The sequence below is a fragment of the Argentina anserina genome, chromosome 1 (assembly GCF_933775445.1).
Source record: "Argentina anserina chromosome 1, drPotAnse1.1, whole genome shotgun sequence".
Classification (NCBI taxonomy): domain Eukaryota; kingdom Viridiplantae; phylum Streptophyta; class Magnoliopsida; order Rosales; family Rosaceae; genus Argentina; species Argentina anserina.
Window position 1 is genome coordinate 19,649,640 of NC_065872.1, and position 26,501 is coordinate 19,676,140.

At 38.4% G+C, this 26,501-nt stretch overlaps 1 pseudogene; it reads left to right on the forward strand.

Annotated features, from left to right (window-relative positions):
- Positions 1-6,468: 6,468 nt before the first annotated feature.
- On the forward strand, positions 6,469-16,602 carry LOC126786627 ((-)-germacrene D synthase-like; annotated as a pseudogene).
- The last annotated feature ends 9,899 nt before the right edge of the window (positions 16,603-26,501 follow it).

The window sequence follows — 26,501 nt, forward strand, 5'->3', positions numbered from 1 at the left end:
AAAGCCTAATTCACTTTTGTTGACTGCCGTCAAGTCTATGAAATGAGAGCAGTCAAGCAATTAGGTCATTTACGTTCTTCAAATCCGCCCGAAATTAGCGCGTTTCGAAAGAAGTCGAATGGTTTGATTGACCGCAGCGCTTGAATTGATTGTCAAAATCCTACAAAAAGAAAAGAGAGGTCAAATTCAAATTCAAATTCAAAAAAAAAAAATTCGGATTCAAACAGTAAAAAAAAATCGGATTAAAAAAAAATTTCGGACAAAAAAAATTGGTCAAAGTCCAAAAAAAAGGTCAAAGTCATCCAAAAAAAGAGAGTCAAAGTCAAACTGTTAAAAAGGTCAAAGTAAAAAAAAATGTCAAAAAAAAAAAAGGATCTCATACCGAGCCAAGCCGATCTACGGAGCCGAACCGAGCTAAAAGACAGACAGCATATTAACTTACGTTTCCTTAAAGGATGCGCAATTTGCGGTGTGTCTTTTGAAAAAATGATACCCGTGCTTCTCTTTATTCTCAAGGGTCAAATGATGGATAATCATCATCATCACTATAACTCCATCTTCTCTCTCAGACGCTTAAATGCTATTATCAAACTGTAGTCTTCCCAAGGTTTTTCTCTGAGGACTAGTTCACCATCCGAACGAGCTCATTAAGTTGTGGTTTCCTCAACTAAATTCCCAAGGCCATGATTAGTTCCTTTTTCTTCCATCTCTGACAATTTTATCTATGGAAACCATACACCGTCTCACCTCCTACGACTACCACTCCGTGCTGCTTTGCCTCCCACGCCACCGAGTTCCGCCTCCTCTACAACCACAACAAGCGCCGTAACCTCCTCAGTCCTCCCTCCGTCCGGCAGACCCAAGCAGGAGCCGCCGCAGTAGCTCAAGCACACCTCGGCCCGTCGCACACCGGGGCACTGATCTCCGCCGTTAGGACACCTCCAGCCCACGCACCAACCACGTTATGATCGTCTCGCCGTCGTCGTCTCCCCTCCGGTCGTGGATGACCTTATCGTCGCCAGAAGCAAGAGAACCAAAGGAGAAACCAGCCGGCTGTAAGGAGCTACAAAATAGAAGTTTCGATTCTCATGAGGCTACCTTTCTTTCTTCTCTGTGTTGAATTGAGAAAATTGCGGGAGATTAAATAGAGAATCACAAAGAGCTTTATTGGACAGAATGATGAAAAAATGGCCTGCTGCTCGCACTAACAATATGCGGATGAGTGGCCTTTGCCGGAAAAGAAGGATTTGTGCGGCTTGTTGTTTGGTGAGATGCCTTGTGCATTTGTTTATGCTCGGCCAAAATAGAAAACTAAAAAAGATGATGCATATGTGATGATACATTTGATCATGCTCAGCCAAAATAGAAAAACTAAGAAAGATGGTGGGTGTTACTTTTCTTTATGGAAATGGTGATTCATGTTGAAAAATGATGGTGAGTGCTACTTTTCTTTATGGAAATGGTGATTCACGTTAAAAAATGATGGTGAGTGTTACTTTTCTTTCCTTCAATCATGATGGTTCACGTTGGAAAATGAATATGGTTCATATGGAAGTGATAAGGCGCATCTTCATCACTTGGTCTCGGTGGCTAGAAATCATTATGGGGTGAAAACATTTATTTTACAAATAAAATAAATTGATGGAAAGGTCAATAATTTGTCTTCGTGTCAAACTAAATCTCAGAAGTCATAAGGAAGGATTACTACAAAAATTACGGAGTCTCGGAAGCTAGCTCCACAAATTCTCCAAATCAAAATGCATACTTCAAGCTACGTCTTCGGTACGTGATGACGACATACCTGCAGCACGACTTGAAGTGGGGGCATTTGTAGACACATGAAATTTAATGAAGTAAATTATCTTCGTTAAAAAATTAAATTGACCAAGAGCTCGACAAAATTGCACACATGGCCAAAAGTCAACAAAGTTAGTGCGGATCTGAATAAAGTTTGTGTCAGCACATAAACGGATGATCGTAATCAAAACTACGTGAGTCCGAAAATTGAATGTTATTGACGATTCGAAATGGTAATCGGACATTTAATTAAATTAATAAATTCTTTAACGGTTATAATTAAGTCAATTATTTTCTGATTAATTTAGTTATTAGAATAACTAATTTAAAATTAATAAGAAAATAATATTGATTTAATTATACAATTAAAAAATTTATTATTTTTAAGTGTCATTAAAATATTCTACAAAATAAAAACTTTGACACTATAAATAGCCCTTCAACATGAAGAGAAATGGAGGATTTTTGAGACTAGAGAAGAAGGAGAAGAAATCACTTCAGCAAGATCACTCTCGACAAGTCCCGAAGTCTCTCAAGTTCACGAAGATCATCAAATCCACGAAGAATCGTCAAGCCACCAAATCGCTCGTTCTTCATCAAATCCAAATCCAACCTCAACTATACGAAGAATCATCAAGCGACCAAATCGCTCGTTCTTCATCAAATCCAAATCCAACCTCAAGTCCACGAAGAATCATCAAGGGGCCAAATCGCTCGTTCTTCATCAAATCCAAATCCAATCCAAACTCAAGTCCACGAAGAAACATCAAGCGGCCAAATCGCTCGTTCTTCATCAAATCAAATCCAAATCAAACTCAAATCCTCAAGATCAAGTGCATGTCACCCTTGAGCCAAATCACATACGGAGATAGAATCAGAGGAGTTTACCAAATATTGTAACCCCGCGCTTGATATTCAATAAATTACATTTATTTGTACACGTGTCTGCATTCTTGTTTGATTTTCAGATTATCGTTCTACACAAACACAAGGACCTGATAAAAAGATAAAAACAAAGCAGATGCCGTGATTGTGGGAGTGGGAAGGAGATTGGAATAACCATTGTTGTTGTAGACAATTCTCCTTGTTGTAGTTTTTTTTTTAATCTGACTTTTGCGTCCGCTGATTCTTCTATTATAAAGAGCATTGTCTATCTTCTACTGTCTCTTTCCCTTGTTAGTCATAGCAATATTTATTAATTCCTATCATAGGAGAGCTTTCATTCATTTATCCACGAGAAAAGGAGAGCTACATTGTAGTACTAATCAAACTTAACCAGATTCCGACCACATGTAATTAGAAATCCACAGTGACATACTAAAGACTTGTCAAATAAATAGTGACATACTAAAGAAGATTGGAAATGATGACCAATATGAATATTTGAAGGTCCCTTAATTTCGCTGAATGATCGACGATCAACTATGGACAATGCATAGTTCAACTTGATCTACGAGGTTCCGCTCATATCTTAAATCATGACAATCAATTTGTAAGGAATAAATTGGACAATGCATTACCTTTCAATTTCCAGCTTTTCAAATGAACACAGAGCGTGAAACAATTAAGAATTACCTATTTCCGGATGTATTCTTCTCCAAATTGGGGAAACTTTATAGTACAGTTAAACTTATATATAAATTAAATTAGTAGCCTTGGGACTAATGAAAATTAATAATTAAGCGAGATTGTTAATTTGTCGAGTTTATTTGGGAATGACAAAAAGTATTAATTTGTTGAGTTTATTCATTGTAATACCCCGAAAATTCATATCTAATTTCCAATGAGTTCCCGATATTATTAAGTTGGTCATTGTCCAATTTTATTTCACAAGGATAAAAACGAAAGGGTTCGAAAGATTAATTGTTCGAAAACATTCAATTTGACGAGTCTAAGAGTTAACTTTTGATTCATTAGGTTTCTTAGAAAACTTCTTTCATGAAAGTCGTGGAGTTCGTTAATACGAATTCGTGGACACGCGGCATGCCTAAATCGGAGTTCGTATGAAGAAGTTACGAATCAAAAGGTATTTGGACATTTTTGGAAAATAGTATAAATAGGGAAATTAAAGAGAAAAATGGGAGAAAATCAGAAATTTTGATCGGTATTGTTCATGGGTACTGTTCACACTCGAAAATCCCATATTTTTCTCTTCCCGAGGGGTTGACTTTGGGCCGCCGGATCTCCGCTGTCCGGCCACCATAGATCGGCGCACCGGTCACGTTTGAAAGGTTGTTGCGTCCCCTGTCGATTGGTGGCAGCGTCACCTGCCATCTCGCCGCCCTTTGGGAGCGGTGGAGCTCGGAAGTTCCCCGAAAATGCATATTTCACCGAACTTCAACTCGTCGGATCTCCCTCCTCCGGCAACCAATCGGTACGATTCTTGTCCCATTTTGTAGGTCTCCTTTCATACTACAAACCCTCTAAAATATTTAACGCAAATCGTTATGTGCTAGGAAAATCGAATAAAAGAAATCATAGGTTTTAAATTGGGACTTTTTTGTTTTTGTTAAATTGAAGTGTTTAGGCTCAGAATTAGACTTTGTAGTGAACTAGGAAGTTGTTAGGAATGTCATTTAGATTGTGATGGTGAAATTTGGTGGTCATTGCTGGCAGTCGGTGAACAGTGGCGTCGCATGAACAGTACTGTAAACAGTGGTCATGAACAGTACATTCAACAATGGTCATGAATAGTAAATGTGACAGTGTTCTGTAAACTGTAAAACCGAACAGTGTTTAGTAAACAGTAAACATGAACAGTGTTTTGTGAACAGTATTTTATGAACAACATTTAGCTGTACTGAAATCGTCACCTGATATTTTACATATTTTGTTTTAGTATTGTATCATGTTATTAGGTGAGCGACGAAACGAGTGAGGAAATCGTTTTTGGTGTCGTGAAAGTTGCACGTGAGAATTAAGGTGAGTAAATCTCACAATGATCATTATGATCGAAGTAGTATTATAATTATTGAATTAGGTTTGAGTTGCAACCATAGTCATTGCATCACTAGTTTATAAAAAATTATTTTAAAAATATGTTTTGGTTTAAATTACGTGAACTTGATTGTCTACGGTTCATGGGTAAGTGAAACGCTATTTTGATAAATGATTTTGAAAATGTTTTAGTGATTTTGGACTTTGGTGAATGTGAGTAAATCTCATTATGACGAGTCTACCCTTGGCGGTGACTCATATTTACGTTTTCTTAAAAAGATCGAACTATGACATTATATAATATAGTGGGTTTGTGTATGTGTATAAATGGTAAATAAGATACATATATATGAGTTGCTATATTATATATTGTTACGTTCTTATTTGCAAATGAATTATACTATGACAACTATATTTATTTTATTTGAGCAAGTGTCGCTTGTTGTAGTACAATAATATGGGTGGATTGTTATTGTACGTGGTTTTAACATTGAGTTTTGTTAAAACGTTTTCTGTCTTCGGACGTGTTTTATGTCTTCAGACGTGTTTCTCTGTCTTCAGATGTGTTTTTTTGTCTTCAGACTTGTCTTCGGATGTGTTAGCATGTCAAAACCTAGCCTTGGCCGGGTGACGGTTACGATTCAGTTAGAGCTCTAGTCTGTCTGCCGGTGTACTGCATGAGGGGTAATAGATGAGTTACATGCTTATGAGTACCCATATTTTTAGATATTGGGTAACAAATGGGTTGCCCAGTGTCTGGCGGCCAACTGCATGAGGGGTAACAGATGAGTACCTAGGTCTCATGAGTACCCGTATTATAAATGTAATTTTGGATAAACAAATGGGTTGTCCAATGTCTCATGAGCACTTATATTTTCAGATATTATTGGACATCCAGATGGGCCGTTCTGTGTCTTATGAGTGCATTTATAATTAAATATTTTCAGTATTTTCTCTTGTATACTATGTGTGTTATACTGTTGGTTTACTCATACGAGCTGCAAAGGTTACCGGGTTTGTGTTTACAATCTCGGTGCACCTATTCGATGGTGTAAGGGATAGTTCTACAGGTGTGGATTAGCAGAATTAGAGGGTTTTCTCTGAAGATTGTCGAAGATTTCTTTCTGTTGCTCGTGGTGAGGATTGCGTGAATTTTACATTTTCATTGGTTTGGTATTATTCAAGTCAACTGAGTCATGTTGCGGACTCAGTTTTGATACACTGTTATGCTAAGATGATTTCAATATATTTGAGATTGTTTTAGAATTTTTATGGCTTCAAATTCGAATTTTTATCATTCGAATTTTAGGGTCGTGACATTCATTTTACGAATATTAAATTTTCGTGGTTGAATAGTTGTACAAATTAACTTATTGGCTATGTTTGAAAGGGAAATACTGAATTTAAATACAACAGTAGAGCTATTTACTAAACTTAGAAATCATAAGTCATATAAACCAATGACATTAATACTGTAAAATCTTGTCAAGTAGACTAGTAGAGTCCAGATTTGTTGTTTCTAATATTGCATGTGCTACATTGAATTGATCAGCTCACTTTGTTGGAAAATTTGGTTGATGGATGCTCCAATTGTCACCATGATATCATCAATCTCCTACAAATATGTTAATCAATCAGTTTCCTTCACACGCTGGTTCTACTATAAATATGCTAAGAAGTAGTACCAAGATGCCTCACTAAGTTCATCCACATTTGATACTAGGAATCTATATAATGTCTTCCCAGTTTCTTTCAGCAGCTGAAGCCCTAAACCCAAATGCCATGGCTGATGTCAAACGACGTGCAGCTAACTTCTAGCCTAACATTTGGGGTGAACATTTTCTGCTTCCATGGTAAGATAAGGAAGTAATTTTTATTTATTTTTGCTAATGTACGTACTACTAGCTTCATGAGCACTGCATGTATCCTATTGATGAATTATTATGTATATTTTGTGAGCTTATTTTCATGGTGCATATATATGATGGTTGACACAACTTTTCTTCTTCATTTGCATGCGTGTACGTGTAAGAAGTCGATAAAGATCGTGAGCGACAGGTTCAACAACTGAAGGAAGAAGTCAAGAAAATGGTTATGCATAATTTTAAAGACGATTCACGTAAACTGAGCTTTATCGATAACCTTCAACGCTTAGGGGTGTCCTATCATTTCGAGGATGAGATTTGTGAAATTTTGCAAAAAATATTTGACAAGGACAATGTCCCATATGATGATCTTCATCAAAATAATTCTGACCTTTATGCAGTTGCTCTTCGTTTCCGATTGCTTAGACAACAAGAGCACAATGTTTCATGTGGTATGTCGATCATCATGAGCTTGTCTAGTAAGCTCTTCTAGTTCATTTTCTTACTTGACCTAATAATTATTTGAATATATGGCTGGTGAAACAGACAAGTATTTCAGCAATTGGAAGGACAATGACGGGATATTCAAGGAATCACTTGTCAGTGATACAAAAGGACTGCTAAGCTTATATGAAGCTACACATCTTCGGATAAAGGGTGATGATATACTTGATCAGGCATTAACCTTCACCACAACTCATCTCAAGTCTGCAACACGTCTCGATTTAAGCTCGCCACTTTTGAAACAAGTAACTCACGCCTTGTATCAACCACTTTGGAAGGGAATACCAAGGATGGAAGTGAGGCATTACTCGTCAATCTACCAGGAAGATTATTCCCATAATGAAACTCTCCTAAGATTCGCAAAGCTGGATTCAACCTACTGCAGCAAGCCAGCAACTTTATAAAAAAGAACTATGTGAAATTACAAGGTTATTTTATCTAATTGCAACACAATACTGCCATTGGTAGCCTCGTATACATTAAAGAAATATATCGTGATTGTATATACTTCATAAGTTAAGAAACAATCTAGTAATCATAATACTAACTGGATTATGCACTTTGGTAATGATCAGGTGGTGGAAGGATGTGGACTTCGAGAAGCACTTATCTTTTGCTAGAGAAAGGGTGGTTGAGTGCTACTTAAGTGCCCTGGGAGTTCATTTTGAGCCAAAATACTACATTGCTAGGAGGACATTAAGCAAATTTATCTACATGGCAGCCGTAAATTGATGACATGTATGATATGTGAAGAACTAGAGCTCTTTAATGAAGCTATTCAGAGGTTGTTCAGACAATCTTCACCACACTATCTACATGCATGATGTTTCTTTTACGTACAATGTTAATTGCACGCTATTATATATGATAGTATATATTTTGGTTAAATATATACGTAAGACATACATAATAAATACTTTACAAATTCTTTCATCAAAACACTTGCTTCTTTATATATATATATATATATATATATATATTTATGTTATTTATTTATTTATCAGGTGGGATATATCTTCCAAAAATCAATTACCAAACTATATGAAAGTATGTTATCAGACGTTGTTGGATGTCTACACAGAACTCGAAGAATTTCTTGCAAGCGAGGGAAACTTGTATGGCATTTACTATGCAGGAGAATCAGTATGTAAAACTAGCTAGCCTTCATATTAAAACTTTAGTAGACTATGCCTGCAATTAAACAAAGTGTTACTATTCTAAACAATCCATACGTCCTGTATCGTATCTTTTTATACATACTGATTTTGAAACATGATGTTTATCTCAGAAGAAAAGGCAAGTCGGTGGTTACATGAAAGAAACTAGATGGTTTCACTCGGCATACATCCCAACACTTGATGAATAAATGCCCCTAGCAGCACTTACATCCTTGTATTCACTTGCAATCGTACACGTTGTTGGAATGGGGAATATAGCTAAAAAAGACTCCTTGGATTGGCTACTCACTAATCCTATTATTGTAAACGCTTCATCTGTAACACTACGCCCATAATACATTTAAGTGACGGCCATTTTTCGTCGCCTAAATCCGCTATGCGTCGCTTGAAGCTTCTTGCGACGACATCTCCGTCGCCTAAAGTCCGTCCTTCCATATCTAAAGCGACGACAAGACCAATGTTCGTCGCTCTAACAGACACAGGCGACGACACCAGTATCCGTTGCACATTTGTTCTCATGACGAATATATCTATCCTAGGCGACGACATTTCATGGCGCGAAACGTTTAGGCCACGAGACCCTTGCCTTGTTTAGGCGACGACCCTGTGTCGGTACATACCTTTTCTGTACTAAGGCCGTCGCTTAGTTGGGATTGAGGCTAAGTTGTTACTCCGTCGCTTAAGCATTTTTTTTATATAAGAATTCAATTGTTCTGTGCCCAACAACCCTGTCTACACAACTAATTCACCAAGTGTGCATGAATTTAACAAGAAAGTAGAACCATGAATTTAACAAGAAAATAGAACCATGAATTTCAACACATTTGTTCAAAGCTTGAAGTACAAAATTAGCAAGTGTGCAAAATATGTACTTTACTTGCACAAACTAACAACCGTACCCAAGTGTTTTGCTACCAAAATATATGCAAAAGCCCTTGACACCCTAAACACAACAGTCTAGAACCTATGAAGTACTACCTACGAGACCCGGCGCTTGTGTAGCAGGCAAAAATGTCTCCAAGAGTGCAAAACGCGCTTCAAATGTTGCCTTACACTCCGCCAATTCTGCAAATAGACGATCGGCTCTTTCTTTGTGGCCCTGAGACTCCTCTCTTACAATCCTCAATTCCTCCAGCGTATCTTGATTGTAGCTTCCAAACTGGCATGGTCCGCCACTCTTCTTTGCAAGCCTTCTAAGGGCTCTTCCCGCACCTGTCATTAAAACAACACATTAATAGATTGTAAACAATGCAGTAAATTTATTTGGGCAATACAAGTAACTGAAAAAAAGAACAAGTTTAAAAAATGCGAAACCTTAAAGCAATAGGTACATTTTTTGCATTTACCTATCATTTCCACTGCTCCTATATTAGCCTAAATGAACAACTTAAAGTGCAAATAAGAACAACCACTAGGCACAAACCCAATGAGTATTAATAATAACAAGATTGACAAACATATTTTCAATATGTTAATCATTATATAGATAGCAGCCTAGCAATACGTAATAGCACAAAACTGCAAATTGACTTTTACAAAATACAGAAGCAGTTTAATAATAATCTCATAGACATTTATAAGATAGGAATTCACCTATTACTGCCGTGCCCCTCCTCTGTCTAAAACCCTCCTCAATGATTTCAATCTCGTCTGGATGTGACATGGGTTCCACTGCTCCCGGGTTTGACTCATCTCGCTTCCTCTTTTTCTCGTCAAACTTTGTTTTCATTTTTCCGTGCCATACATGCACATTGATTAATATTGAAGCGACAAAAATATTAATTCAACAAGTCAAGTAGTCAACGATATAACCAGCTAGCAATAATTAAGGGGAAGAAGCTCACCAACGCTTCCCTTGAGATGCTCCTCAGCTCTGTAGCTTATAGCCCGTGAACCGGAGTGGTGATTGATTGGATCCGCTTTGTTGTTTCGATTGGCTTTGTTGTGCTCACACACGGTCTCAAAATAAGAAAAACAAAGAGTTATGAGCTCGTTGACAATGTTAATACATCAAAATATAGAATAGTGTAAAGCAATAAGGTGAGATGACTTACAACATATGCTGGCCTTTGCCACTCTTTTACCAACCATTGCCACTGCTCCGGCCGTTGCAAAACTCAAGAGGAATAACATCAGATCCCTTGTCCAAATAGTGCTCTTTGTTGGCCAAGAAGTGTTTCCGGCAGTCATACTTCCAATCTTTGAATATTGCTCCGGCCTTAGTGTCAATCCACTCCAACATTTGTAATTCGTCTTTCGGTAATTCATAGTTGGTTTACAAAACAAATTTTGTAACATTAGATCAAAACACAGAAACAAAACACGGTTGGGGAAAAATCACTTACCTCCAGAAAGTGAGGCACTATAGCCCTGTCTACATCGTCAAGATGAAAATATGAATGCTTCTTCATTGGCACATTGGACCGGACACAACTGCCAATGTCTCTCGACAACAAGCTGCAGTTTTCCTTTGAATGGGGGCCTGGTGGAAATCAGACCATTGCAGTAAGATCTTGTGTCCCATAACCTTGACGATGTATCCCGTTTTGTGGCCAACCACAATATCCCTCCTCCGCTCCTGCGGGGCTGTATCAAACAACATTGAGAAACACATGGAATCAGAAGCAATCCACGATAACTGAACAAGAGAAAGTAATATTCAATGTTAAGCAGTCTGGAGGATAATCACAGAAATCCAAATCTAAACAATTAAGCATTCATAGAAATCCAAATCACTATAAACCAAACAAAATCAAAACAAATCAACTCAAAAGATTCAATGACATACTTAGTGGCACCATGCACAGCCTACACCTAATGCTCAAAACCGGCTCAGAGGAGGTGGAGCCGCCCTCCACGGTGGAGTTGATGGACGGGGATGATTCATTGACTTCGTCTTCAAAGTCTTTAAATTGGGGAGGCGGCGGAGGAGCAGAGGACGGAGTGGTCAGAGTGGTTGTTGTCGTGGAGGTGGCGGCCTCAGATGTTGCGGCGGCCAAGGCTGCTCGACGAGCCGCGAAGATTTGCCGGCACTTCCCTCTGGGCTTACTTGGAGCCATCAAATTCAAGGATTGTGCTGGTGAGAGAGAAAGAAAGAGAGATCGAGATAGAGAGAGAGAGAGAGAGAGAGAGAGAGAGAGAGAGAGAGAGAGAGAGAGAGAGAGAGAGAGAGAGAGAGATTTGGTGAGAGAGGTCGAGGGTGGTGAGAGAGGTCGAGGGTTTCTGTAGAAATCGATTTAGGTTCTGACATGGGTTCTTTACTTGTATACACCCCCACATTCTCGACGACCTTAATAAAAGCTCGTCGTTTAAGTTAATTTTAGAAATTCGTTCAAACTTTCGGTGAATTTTTGGGGGAGATCTTAACGCACCAATTATTTGGCTTAAGACGACGGTAAAACTATTATCTCGTCGCTTGGATGAGATTAAATGACAAATAAGCCATTATTCGTCGCCTTAGATAAAAAGTTAAAGATTTTGGTGAAATTTTAGGCGCAAAAATTCTAGTGACGAGCTTAGCAAAGGACGTCGCTTTAAGGGGTGTTACAGAACTAATGTTTTCAGACCATTTTCTTCCAATTATATGTTTTACACAACATGATGCATTGATATAAGTTACTTGTCCAAAGATTAAAATAGAGAAATTCATACATTCATTCGGTATGTTCCAATATCATAAAACATAAGTTTTGATTTCGTAGTTTCAAAATAGAAATCATGTTTGTTATCGATTATCATGGAGACCAACCAAGCCCGTCGTATTCTTCATCATTATCATCATCACTTTCTTCTTCTTCACTTTCTTCATCTTCTTCTTCACTTTCTTCCTCTTCTTCGCCCATGCCGACATCATCGTCATCCCCCACTTCTTCATCTTGAACAAGATAACACAAATCAATGGTTTACCAGCAATCGGACTGTGTCTCGTGAATGCTTCTACCATAGGTTCTTGATAGGGTTCTTCGATATGATTTCCTATTAAAGGTCTCCTCTCCTCATATATTGCAAGTGTACTTGCATTATAGACATTTCTGTGTGACATCTCATTGACGACCTTCATATCTTCTAGGTAGAAAACTTGTTTTGCTTGTGTCGCAAGAATAAAAGGGTCATCATCATACCAACTGGTGGATGTATCCACTGATAACAAGCCGTGATCCAGCGTAGTGCTCCCATCATCATTAGGGTCAGTGTCGAACCATTTACACTTGAACAAGACAACCGGCATGCCGTTTGTATACAGTAGTTCGAAAAAGTATTCAAGAATCCCATAGAACTTCCCATTAACTGTCTCATACATGACCCCACTGTTCTGGGTTTGCAAGTATTGATCTTTTCGCCATGATACGAACTTGACGCCGTTCACATAACACGTTGCATAAATATGGTGTGCTTGGGGTCTTTGAGCACCTCCGGATTGTAGGCATCATCTTTATTTTTTCTAAGACGATCAATCTGTAAGATTGAAAACGTTAGTGCAATTAAATTGTACAAATTACGTTATATGAAGAGGAAGAAGCTTTTATGCATACCCATCTAACGAAATACGGCTGAAAATGCTTCTTACGATCGGCATCACTGTTGTTTTTATTACGTGCCTTATACATACGTTTATGCTCTTCGACATAGTAAGATACTTCTTCACATTCTTCTAAAACAGTCCAGTGAGCCACATCAATATCTTGTTCCCCCATTCTTTTATGACGTATGAGCTTTTCCAGCCACACAAGTTCAGAAACAACAGAAAGATTGTATTGTGCTGCCTTCGGGATGCCTGCATCTTCTGGAGATCCCACATTACGAATGTATAAATTGCAGTAGGTCACACACTCTTGTGCAATGTATCTCTCAGAAATACAACCCTCTGGATAACACATATTGTTCACTGATTTTTTATAATCCCCTAGTTGTCTGTAAAAGGAAATATACAGAGGTCATTTCAAAGGTATATATAACGCTTTATATATGTTGTTAATGAAAAATTAATTTTGTACCTTTCCATGGGGAACATCCAGTTAAAATGTACTGGACCGGTTAGCAACACTTGTTCGGGAAGGTGAACCATGAGATGAACCATGATGGTAAAGAAATGAGGAGGAAAAATCATTTCAAACTGACATAGAATAATGACTATCTCATCTTTCATTTGTTAGACTTCCTCCTTTTTTAACTCTCTAGCACATAATTTTTGAAACCATCTTGACAGTGCTACTAAAGGCCTGACAACATTCCTAAACCTGGAAAGTCACTGTTTGTCCACAAAACTGCTGCTTTCATCATAAAAAGTGGATCTGTCATACCGATCAAAAGTACGGACTCCATGCGTGAATAATGTTATGAGCTCGTCGATCAATGGCTCCATAAACACACTAAGACATTTTCCTGGAGACTAGGACCTGGAATCAACAAAGCCAGCATATTAAATTCCTTCTTCATACACATTGATGGAGGCAAATTATACGGCATCACAACAACAGGCCACGTGCTATGCAAGATTCCCATTGTTCCAAAAGGATTAAAACCGTCTGTTGCAAGTCCAAGACGCACATTTCGAGTGTCGTGGGCAAAACCAGGAAATGATCTATCAAAATGTTGCCATGCCTCTCCGTCTGCCGGGTGTTTGAGAGAGTCATCATCATCTACACGCCTCTCTCCATGCCACCTCATTGCCTTTGCAGTGTGCGGTGACATGTACAAACGCTTCAACCTTTTGGTCAGAGGGAAGTAACGGATCACTTTCCGGGCAATTTTAGTGTTCTTCCTACCTTCTTCATGTGGCATCCATCTTGGAGTTTTGGGTATTTAGGACAATAATCAAGACTTTTTTTATCTTTGTAAAATAACACACAATTATCCTCACATGCATCAATTGTTTCATAACCCAAACCGATATCTTTCAAGATCTTTTTAATCTTTTGCATATTAAGGGGGAAAATGTGTCCAAGAGGAAGCAAGTCTTTGATATAAGTACATATGTCGTTAATACTTTTGTCAGACAATCCATTATCCACTTTCAATTGCATTGCTTTTAAGACGGCACTCAAAACTGTCTCAGTGCTGCCATCATACAATGGGGTCTGGGCTTCCTGTAAAAGCTTGTCATACTTTTCATAATCATCATCTACAACATCACTGAACGTAGGCTCACCATCAGTAGTCGGGTCATCTACTGCATGAGGATCATGTCCGGGGTAATACGGGAAATAATCACGAATAAGCTCTGTGATTGGGTTCATGGAAGGACCGATATCACCACTAGAAGATTCCCTGCTGAATGTATCGCCTTCCAAGCTCACTCATGCTTGCTTCATTTGAAACTTCACCGTGATGGTCCCATACTGTATAAGTGCTCATCATACCCCTACAAGACAAGTGTGCATAGAAGTTGTGTTATGTCACCGTTTGTGGTTACAACAATCTACGCACGGGCAACGGTAGTAGACATTCCCGTTATTGTTCTTACGAGCCCAGTTCACAAAGAGATATATCCCATCAAGGTATCTGTTATCACTTCTATGGTATTGCATCCAACTCTTGTCTGGAATATCTGTCATAACTGAAATAGTAAATATGCATTAAGTTAGTAAAAATATACAATGCATGCACGTAATATACTTATTCTTATTACTCTTCTTCACCTTATGCCTTCGGTTAGAGTCCTATCCCATTCAGGAGAACACTTTCTTTGTTAAGCTTCTTGCTTTCATGTGTTTCGATTTCACTTTTGGAAACATTTCGGCAGCATCCCGCTACAGTTCCCCAAGTGCACAAATATCTAAATGTAGTTTGCACTTGAGGAACAATATAGGGAGGTCCTGTCGAAATCAATATCCAAAACTAAAAATGAAATCACATGAAGTGTAAGGTCGCTCAACAAAGTCATGTTCTCCCAAACTGTCCAAATATGGGACAATTCAAGAATGAAATGCCGTACAAGTGATTCTCGACCGGAAATTCTAAGTTAAAAGCAACCGGTGAATTATTGCAAGAGTTCACTCTTACACACATTCAACCGGATAATAAACACATACTTAGTAAATAAATTAAAATAAAAAAATTCATGAATAAAGCATATATTTGATTTTCACATTCATGAATTCTATATGTAAAAACTATTATGCACTAAATTAATCTATACATATAACTTGGACAAAACCAAAATCAACACTACATACATATATTAAGTGATGAATAAAGTACTGATTTTATCATAAATTGAGTAAATTAATACTAAACTCTTAAACACTAAATTGAAGCTCTAAAATGAACACCAAATTCAAGCTCTAAAATCCTAATTCAAGCTCTAAAACACCAAATTCAAGGTCTAAAATTTGGTAATATCCTAACACTAAACTCTACAATAAACCTCCAATTGCATGAGTACATTAAAACTAAACTATAAAACACTAAATTCATGCTCAAATAAACACAAAATAAGGTAAAAAAAGATGAAGAAATGATATAGAGTTCATGCTAACCTCACAAATCAATGAGAAGAGAGCTAGAAGAAGGTTTACACCACTTACTTCAAATTTTCTCCCCAATCTCTTCAAAATCGTAGCTGCAACATTATTTTTCAATTTCAGATCTAGTTTATGTTTGTCTTTAAGGCCAATTGCCTAAATAGATTAAAAAACTTTAAAGCGACGGAATAAATCAATGTTCGTCTCTAGAGAGTTTAAGCGACGGACGTGTTCATTGTCCGTCGCTCCAGAAGGTCTTGTGTGACGGACTCTCTTCCTTAAGTGACGAACTCAATTATCCGTCGCTTAAAGTTTTTTGGGTGACGAACGTTGTCCAATGTTGTCAGATGTCGTCGCTCAAGAGTGGATCTGGCGTAGTGTAATCGGCAGACTCTTAAATGACATTATGTCGTATCAGGTACACAATATACATACATGCATTTCCTCATTTAGTTTTCTTATTTGCAAAGTTTTCTTTATTGTTTAATTAACTATGTATAAGATTAAAATATTGAGCAACCCTAAAATATTTATATCTTATTTGCTCTCATTTCCATGTAGTTTGAACAAAAAAGAGGGCATACTGCTTCAGATGTGGAATTATACGTGAAAGGATATGTTATTACAGAAGAAGTAGCCACGCTTGAATTGACTAAGCAAGTGGATTATGCATGAAAGGTCATTAACAAAGCTTGTCTCCACCCTACGCGCATCTCATTGCCGCCTCTAATGCAGCCTCTCAACCTTGCACGATTTAGGGAAATTTTGTACAAGTTTGAAGATGCCTTTACAAATGCAGGGGTTGAGCTCAAGTATTTTGCGACAAAAGTGCTTATCGAATCCGTGCCTATTGCATAAGCACAACCATCATTTAGACGACATCACATTGTATTTAATAATTACAATTCTCATTTGGGGAAAAACTCCTTAGTTTTCTATTATGAGAAATGTAAAACCTTGTGTAAAATAAAATGTCTCTCAATTTTGACCTTTTTATTTGCTATTTGTTTGACGGTATGGGTTATGAATATTGTTAGTTTCATAAGTAATCCAAAAGAGGGGTGTTGGTGAGGGTAGCCTTGGCTCTCCGTTGGACTTCAATTTGATTCTCCAAAAGTCCCTTACATCTTTCTTCATATTGTGCATTTTTAGAACTCAATTCCTCAATAGAATATGCATTCCTAACGATGATGTGGCAATCTCTAACCTATTGGGCCTAGAATATTTCAGTGACTCCCGAAATTGTCTCAGAAGCTTTTACGCACAACAAGCCTCTCATATGGACTTCTCATAAGACATTATATTTTCCCGTCTATTCACTCATTTTATGTGAGAGGAAAGATATATCAATCAAAGATAGCTCACATAAAAATTAAGGAAAGAAAGCTTTTTCTTGAAAATTAAAATAAAGAAAGATTTCATATCAAAATAATATATCACCTAAACTGTCCCATAGGCTCACCTCTATGACTCATCTCCACGAATTTCTCATGTGCTTCAGGTTGTAGTGAGGTTAATGGTTTAGGCTAAGAAGAAAGGAAAGATAATTATTCAAAAGTTTTAAGAAACTGATGAAGCACAAATATGTTAGTGCTCTTGATTGCAGAATCCATCCATACACGTATCACACTTTCATCTCCAACATCAGTAAGAAACATGTAAGGCCAAATTTGATAGCGTTGGACCTCGGCTTCATTGTAACCTCCTTTTAGTACTAAACGTTAAAAAATCTTGAAGACATGGCTCTACCAATTGTAGTTCTACTCCAATTTCTACTCCGGTTGTTCTCTCACTTTTTTAAATATATCTATTTTCTTAAATCTTTCTCTCAAATTCATATCATTCACCCCCAGATCTCCTCAAGGACACATCCAACTCTCCTCGGTCCTCAATTTGCAACCACACCTCATCGAAGACACTATCCTACGGTCGGATTGATGTTCATAAGTTGCCTCTATATAGTTTCATAATGCGACACCTTATTATATAACATGATATAAATATTATGACACATTAGTGAATAATTCAGTGATCAATAACCTAAAGGTATTCAATCAAACTAGTAGACGTGATCAGTACATGTTTTTAGGCATCAAGTAAAAATTTGGTCAAATTGACCGGATCATCAAATAGTTAAACAAGGTCCAAATTAAACGAAATTTTACATGATGTCTAAATTTATGTACCGAACACATCCTACGGTATGAATGATGTTCAAAAGTTGTCTCTCTATAGTTGGTTCATAATGTGGCACCTTATTGTATAACATGATATAAATGGTATGACACATTAGAAGACAATTCGGTGATTAACAATCTAAACTCGTGGTATTATCAATCAAACCGGTAGATGTAATCAGTACATGTTTTTAGGCACCATGTAAAAATTTGGTGAAATCGACTGGATAATCGCACAGTTAAACGATGTCCAAATTGAACGAAAATTTTACAATGTGGTTAATAATATGTAGCGATTACATTGGTTGATGTCAATTATACGTACTTTGAACCTGCATTGTTATTCACAGTATTCATTGTAGTGTCCACTAATTGGAGATGAGTGATTCCCAGACCTTGCTGCGTCGTCTTTCTCCTCCAAAGCTCGACGCTACTTCTCCTTCAAAGTCATCCAGCAGGTCCCATGATGCTCACAAGGTCTGGAAGCAAAGGAGAAGTCGACGAGAATTGGGATTTCGATGGCAACGAAGAATAGAAGAAGAGAAAGAACGAAGGAAAGAGATTCAATCTTTCGACATTGGAAAAGGGACTGATTTGGGTAATGAGTTTAAGGGTTTAGGAATTACCAGGGATGAGAAAATGGGTCGTCAGAGTTCCAAAGCCTTGCTGGGAAACACAGTGGTCAATGGCGAAGGTGAGTGGTAGCGTCGGTGGTGATATAGAGGATCAGAACATGAGACTAGGTTCTGATTTTAATGAAAAGAGCAAGAACTCAAATTGGGTTTCAAGGAATTGGAATAAGCTTACCAAAAGAGTAAAGATTAGATTAATCGGAACTTTGATCGATCGCCGCAGTTCCTCCTTGGAACGCTACTGAATCTTTGGTTTAGAGACAGACTATGTTACATGTCAAATCTGTTGACATGATTAGGAAGGCGCGAGGAAGACGGTGGTGATAGTGGTGCTTGCTGGCTTCGCCGATCGGTGGAGTTGACGGAGGATAGAGGTGGTGGCGGTCTGGTAGGAGCAGACGACGAGAGGGAGAAGAGAGGAGGCAGAGATGAGTTCTCTCTAAGAGTGGGCATTAAAAACGGAAATCCCGATCCCGTCCCGAAATTCATAGGGACGAGACGGGATGGAGGTCTAAAAACGTCTGTCCCATCCCGATCCCGTCCCGTTTCATAATGGTGGGACGGGACGTGGGACGAATAATTTCTATCCCGCTTCGTCCCGTCCCGTCCCACCTTTAATGAAAACTTAAAAATTCTTATATATTTGTATCAAAATGAAACTAATTTATGTTCTTAATAACTCCAAAATTATATCAACTCAAATAGTAATGGTAAATTATAATATTTTGAACATAATATGCATTGTTTTGTTAAAATTTCATTATTGAATGTTACTTTGTTAATGAAAAAGTAAAAATATAGGTTTTTATTTAACTTCATAGGAAGGTGGAATTTGTCCCGTCCCGTCCCGATCCCGTCCCATCCCAACCAGGATTAATCCCGAGTGGGATGCATTCATAAAACCCTCGTCTCATCCCGATCCCGTCCCGTCCCAACCAAGATTAATCCCGAGTGGGATGCATTCATAAAACCCTCGTCTCATCCCGATCCCGTCTCCATTCAAAAGAGTGGGATGAGCCCCATCCCGTCCCATCCCGTCCCGTGCCCACCCCTAGTTCTCTCTCTCTCTCTCTCTTTTTCTATGTGTTATAGAATTAAAGAGAGAGAATAAGAAGTTAGGTGTCGGGTGTAGAGAGAAGAAGAGAGTGATAATGAATGGTTGAGATCAAGCAGAGGTTGGATCGACGGTCAAGGTTAAGTCATAAAAAAAATTTCAAAGAAAACAAACTAAAATGAAATTTCGAATGGAAAACAAATATTTCTACGATGTGAATACTTCTGTTAGTCATAAAAACAAAGTTGGGTCTCGAAAATATTTCTGTAGCGAAGGCCACGTTTAGTTTAACACTGTTAGACTATTAGTTTGACATTTTCGAAGGAATGTCGGAAAAGTTAGTCCTACTTGTTGGAAAGTAAGGAAAGATTTCTAGGGCTTACACAATGGGTGATACGCCCGAATATTTTACCCTTACGATTTTACATTTACATTTTATCGGGAGTCGTACTAAGTTTAGGGACTCTAAATATTGACTTTTCGATGCGTAAGTTATTCGAAAAAACTTCATTCTCGAAAGTTGTAGGGCTCGTCAATTCAAATTCATAGACACGTGGCACGCCTAAATCGGAGTTCGTGTGAAAACGTTACGAATCAAAAAGGGTATGGGGTAATTTTGGAAAATAGTATAAATAGGAGGTGAAAAAAAAGGGAGAATCAGAAATCTCGGGTCGGGTACTGTTCACCCAAGAAACACAGAAAAATTCCAACCGGTCGATCTCCTCCGTTCGGCCAATGATCGGCGCGCCACCAGTCCCGTTCGCTTCGTCTCGTCGTTGTCCTTCGATCTACACTAGCGTTGTACCGCGCCGGCCGCCGTGCCAGGAGTAGCAAGGACCGTAAGTTTCAGCAGAAATTGGTGGCGTCGTACCGGCCTTTTCTGGTGACTCCGCACCTCGGGGCTGCCTCCAATCGGTAATCCTCCTCCCTCTGTGATTATTTTGATAGGTTTTGGGTTGAGTTTCGAGTGATGGCACAATTTTGATTTCGGGGTACTATTCCGACTTAGAGTTTCCGGTCTATTTCGCCAATTTGGACTTCACCCCCATTTTGAAAAATGTTGTTTGTCGTGTGATCTATAACTTTCATGTTGGAGTCGAGGGATTTTAGAGAGGTTGTGGAGTGGTGGCGCGTGGGGCCCATGCGCAGCCACTGTGGCGGCGCGTGCAGAGGTTTGTGGAGCAATGAGTTGGTTTGAGTATGAGCGTGTGGCGAGTGTTCGAAGTTATAATTTACGAATTTGTGAACGTTTATGAATGTATGCATGCGGCTTTATTTTCCGGAATCGCTGATTGATAGTCATGTGTTAAGAATGTGATTGTCTTGATTGATCATGGATATGTATTGTGTGTTTGATGGATGAATGTTATGATATTGGTTATATGTGTCGGTTGTGATGATGCGTTTGTGATATACATACTGGGATGACTATGAGGTTTGCATTGTTAAGATGAGTGTTGTAGGTTTGTTGTAAATGTGAGGGCTTGTGTTTTTGGCTTGATGGAAAGTTGAACTACGAATGGCTTGATCCCTTGTAAAAGGTACGTAATCAGCCCAACCAAGGTTTGGGTGCAGCCACAATTAGTTTAGATTAAATATTGTTTCGCTCGATATAAATTGGATTTTAATGCGTAAATAGGTTAATTTTAGGTCGGGTCGTTTCAATGGGTCAATGATTTGATAGCCAAATCTCATCAAACATTCTTAAATCAGACATGTACACTTATCCATACATGAATCAAAGATAGAGAATTGCATAACAACTCAACACAAGAGTTTATAATGAAAAAAAGATTCACGCGTGGTATGACCTTCACGCACTTAAACAGTCATAACGTTTTCTATACAATAGGCATAAATGAACCGTAAAAGGTCTTATAAAGTAGACACCCGTGGCTTTCTAATGATATATTTCACAACCTAGTTTGTTCTGAGCTGATCACAAAGCTTAGTCGAATTTAACTCAACTGTAGGTTCTGGACAGATCTGTCATATTTTACTAAAACAGCTATAACTCACTCAATATAATGGATATGGTCAAATGGGTAGTGTCCTTGAAAAATAGACACATAGATTTTTCTAACGGTACCAAATTCAACCTTTACCAATGAGTGAGCTGCCATATAAGTTCTGTGGAAATTAACCTACAAATCTGGGCAGATTTTGACATTGCGTCCTTAAAGTGTCTTTTGTTGGGATATAGGAATTTGACATCATAAACGTGTTGTGATCAAGCATTGATATTATATGGGAGCACTCGGCCATCATCTTGGCTTTGTGAGTTTAAACTGAATGAGATGTCAAGTCAAGTATACTACAACAAGTACATGCATATGTATATTGTACTCAGACATAGAGGGTTTAATCTCCTAAAAATTATCGTCGCTCATATAGATGAAACATGTATTCTCATGACTTCGACTGATTCATGGGATACTTATAGGCATTAGATTAACATCCTTATTACCTTTAACCAACCGATGAACAACATCATCAATGCCGGTCATCACTTTTGAGACCTAGTATTCCCAGGATCATTTCATTCTTAAGTATAGCTTCATGCAGGCAAATTATAATCCATAATAATAGCCCGAGCTATAAGCTATAACCGCTTAATTGTCACCTCTGCTAATCCTGTCAAAGAATGAAAATATGGTACAAGATGTTTCACAATTATCTCGATCGACATGCAATAGTCATCACAATGTAATGCTCGAAAAGTGCAATAAAGTAGTACCCGAATGGCTGTATAACGTTTACTTAAGAGTTTTGAACCATTAAACATCATTACGAGTGATTTTGGTATGCTATATTATACATATACACCAAAGATCCAAATACAAGGGTCGGTGTTGAGACGACCCATCCCAAAACTAACCTAATTACGCACTAAAAACAAAATTTAAAACGAGCAAACCGAAATCTAATCTAAAATAATTGTGGCTGCACCCAAACCTTGATTGTTCTGCCTACGTACCCTTTACAATGGATCTAGCCATTCGTAATTCATTATTCATCATAACAACCAGACCTCACCACCAACAACTATCGAGGGTAAATGTTATATCACAAACTCTCACATTTACCACCAACCTACAACACTTACCAGAACCATGTAAACCTCATAACCAATCCGATCTGTATCACACACATCAACACATCCTACATACACAACCATCACCATAATCATCATACACCAAGCATACCACAATCACAACAATCACATTTATCCTATATACGATAATTTAGATTACCCACAACATACGACAATCGAATACGTCGATTAATATGTCGATGAGTTCGTATCGACGAATGCTACTCAAAAGAGCAACCTACTGCCCCAAACAAGACACCACGCGCCGCGACAGTGGCTGCGCATGGGCCACACGCACCACCCCTCACCAATCACTCCAAAACAACTCGACTTCAACATGAAAGTTATAGATCACAAGAAAACAAACCTTTTTCATGACCGCATCGGAGCCCCTATCGGCCGGGAAGTGGCCGGAAAACGCAGAAGAAGATCGGAATAGTGCACTGATTTCAAGATCACGATCTAGCCCGATTCATCGCCCAACTCCGACTGAATCATGCCAAGAATGGAGGATCACGTTGACTCGTAGCAATCCCGAGCTCCGGAGTCGCCGGAAAACAGCCGCACGGCGGCGTTGACTTCTGCCGAAACTGGCGGCCATTGCAGCACCGTGCACGGCGGTCGGCGAGGCGTGAGACCGATACAGATCGACTGGAAATGGCGAGACGAAGCTAACGGGACTGGTGGCGTTCCAATCCGTGGCCGGACGGCGGAGATCGCAGCCGGAGAAGAAAATCGGATTTTTCGCCATGAACAGTGGCGCAAAACCGATTTTCGAATCTCCTTTTTTTTTCACCCCTATTTATACTAAATTCTAAAAAGGCCCAAACTTTAATCTGATTCGTAACTTTTCCATACGAACTCCGATTTAGGCGTGCCGCATGTTTACGAATTCGTATCGACGAGTTCCACGACTTTCGTGAAGAAAGTTTTCTCGAAAAATTTACGCATCGAAAAGTCAACTTTTAGAGTCGTCACACTTAGTACGACTCTCGCTTTGAGTAAAAGATAAAACTATTATCGCCACGAATCGTAAAAGATTCGGGTCGTAACAGGTGTTACCTAGGTATACCCAAAAAGGATTGTTGGTGTCAAAAATTAAAGCCAAAGAGGCTAGAGTTCATGAAGAGGCCGTGCAGGGGGGGGCGTTGCCAAGGGTTGTGGGAGCCTAATGCTCAGCTACATTTTAATGTCATTAGAGGTAAAATTGGGTGGCAGACAGAACATCATGGCTGAGAGGACAAGGCCATACATGTGAAACCTGTTATATCTCTGCCACTCCCCCTAATCTTTCTAGCGTTAGTTCAATTCGAGCTTTGTGAAAACATTACCATATTTTAAACTGGTAGAATATAGAGTGCATTACATGGTGATACATTGCATATCATGTAACTTTTAGGTATCAAACCATATTTGCATCAAAACATTCTCATATTTCGTTTACTTGAACTAGATGAAAATTTTACAGATTAATGCCAACAATTGTATTGAGATCTTGACCATGAACTAATTAAAAATGTATCGACTAAGTAACATTAGTCACATAAACTTTGAAATAAACGGATTTCTAGTCATTCAAACTATTAACCGAAGTCTATGCTTCTTTTTTTCCTTTTAATAACCGCAATGTGTAATTGCTTTTGTAATTCGTAATTATGATAATATATTCTCATATATTTCCATATAATGAGTGTTTTGTTTCAAGAATTTCTCATATCTAACTCTTATATATTTGGACTATTATCTGGTCATGGTGTTTATCTATCATCAAGATTGAAGGTAGTTTATGTAGCTGGGTATTCTGATCAGGATTTTACAAGCGACGAAGTACATTTGTTAAGGTGACATGAAGTAGGGTTAAACTGGTGGAAGAAAGAAAACTATTCTATTTCTTTCATGGCTGAGTTGGAGTTCAAAGTATGTTGGGCAATTGTTATTAGATCATGTGTTTTAACGGCTTTAACCATCTCATTGATACTAGAGGTTGTGATGCAAGCATTAATAAATGTTGTCTAGGATTTTGGTGGGTTTAGAATGATGGTCATGCTCTAGAAATAAATACTTTTTGTAAATAGAGAGGTTACGTCGCTGCTTTAGTATGATAACCTAGTTTTCGCCCCATCTCTGTACGGTTTATAGTAACTAGCCTTCTTATTCATATGCATTTGCGGTTTCCTTGATTTTAGTTTGCTTTATTTTCTGATAAAAACCTGTTTCTTATTATAAAAAAGAGATTAGCCCCATATGGAGGGGGAGTAGAATGAATTCGATAGAATAACTGTAATTTTATTGATATACATATAGCCTTAAATATAGGCATTACATCAAAGATCTTGATGAATCAGGAATAAGATAATATTCATTAACTAGCTAGGCTATACTAATTAGGACAAGATACACCAAGTATGTATAGGAGATGATTCTCCTACAACACTCCCCCTTGTATCACGATCCTATGTGATATAGTGCAACACTGTTGTCTTAGTAAAAACCTTGCAAGCAAAACAAAAACCTCTTCGGTAAAATAAAAATATTTGGTCGAAAGAGAAAAAAAGCACAACGCACTAACTACAAATGGTCAATGCATGTGACGTAGACTCCCCCTGATGTCTACAAAACCGCTCCCCCTGATCTTTAACTCAATCTTGGAGCTCTGATAGACGACGCAAGCCAATGCGCCTCACATGCTTCACAAATGTAGATTTTGGAAGAGACTTAGTGAACAAATCTGCCACATTATCCTCAGAACGAATGTGATTAACTTGGATATTCGACATTTCTTATTGTTGCTAATTACAAAAGAACTTTGGTGAAATATGCTTTGTGTTATCACCCTTAATGTAACTTAACTTCATCTGCTCAATGCAAGCGGCATTATCTTCGTAAAGACATGTAGGTTCAATTGTAGTAGAACTTAAATCACTAGCCTCTTGAATACGAGTAATGATTGCTCGAAGCCAAATACACTCTTTGACTGGATGCAATGCTATAATATCAGATTGATTCGAGGGAGTAGCAAAAAGGGTTTACTTGGTTGATATCCAAGAAATCGCCGTATTACCCATGGTAAAAATATAACCAGTTTGGGAACGTCTTTTGTGTGGATCCGAAAGGTATCCAACATCAGCAAATCTTACCAACTCATCACTAGAAGTTGTAGGGAAGGAAGAATTTCCATTCAAATGCTGAGAACCAGCACTGGCAGCAACACTGGCGGCGGCGGCGGCGGCAGGGCCATGTCCAGTTTTTCGGGAGAGAATGGCGGCGATGTTGTGTCGATCTTCACCATCAATTCTTGCCAGAGTAGGACTTTCCTTGTCGGAATACTGATAATACAACCCCATATCAATGGATCCTTTCAAGTACCTAAAGATGTTCTTGATACCAGTCCAATGATGCATAGTTGGTGCAGAACTAAACCTTGCCAACAAGTTCAATGAGAATGCAATGACTCGACGAGTACATTGAGCTAGATAAAGTAAAGCTCCTATAACGCTCAAATATGGATATTCAGGACCAAGTATCTCTTCATCGTCATCTTTCGGACGGAATGGATCTTTCTCGGTATCCAGACTTCTTATGACCATGGGAATACTACACGGGTGCATAACTTTGTCCATACATAATCGCCTGAGCATCTTTTGGACGTATGCAGATCGGTGTACAAGGATTCCACCAACTCTATGTTCAATTTCCAAACCTAAGCAAAACCGAGTCTTTCCCATATCAATCATCTCTACTTTCCAGTAGCTTATCGTCTTACCAATCTTATTAAGAGATCCAATTATGTTCATGTCATC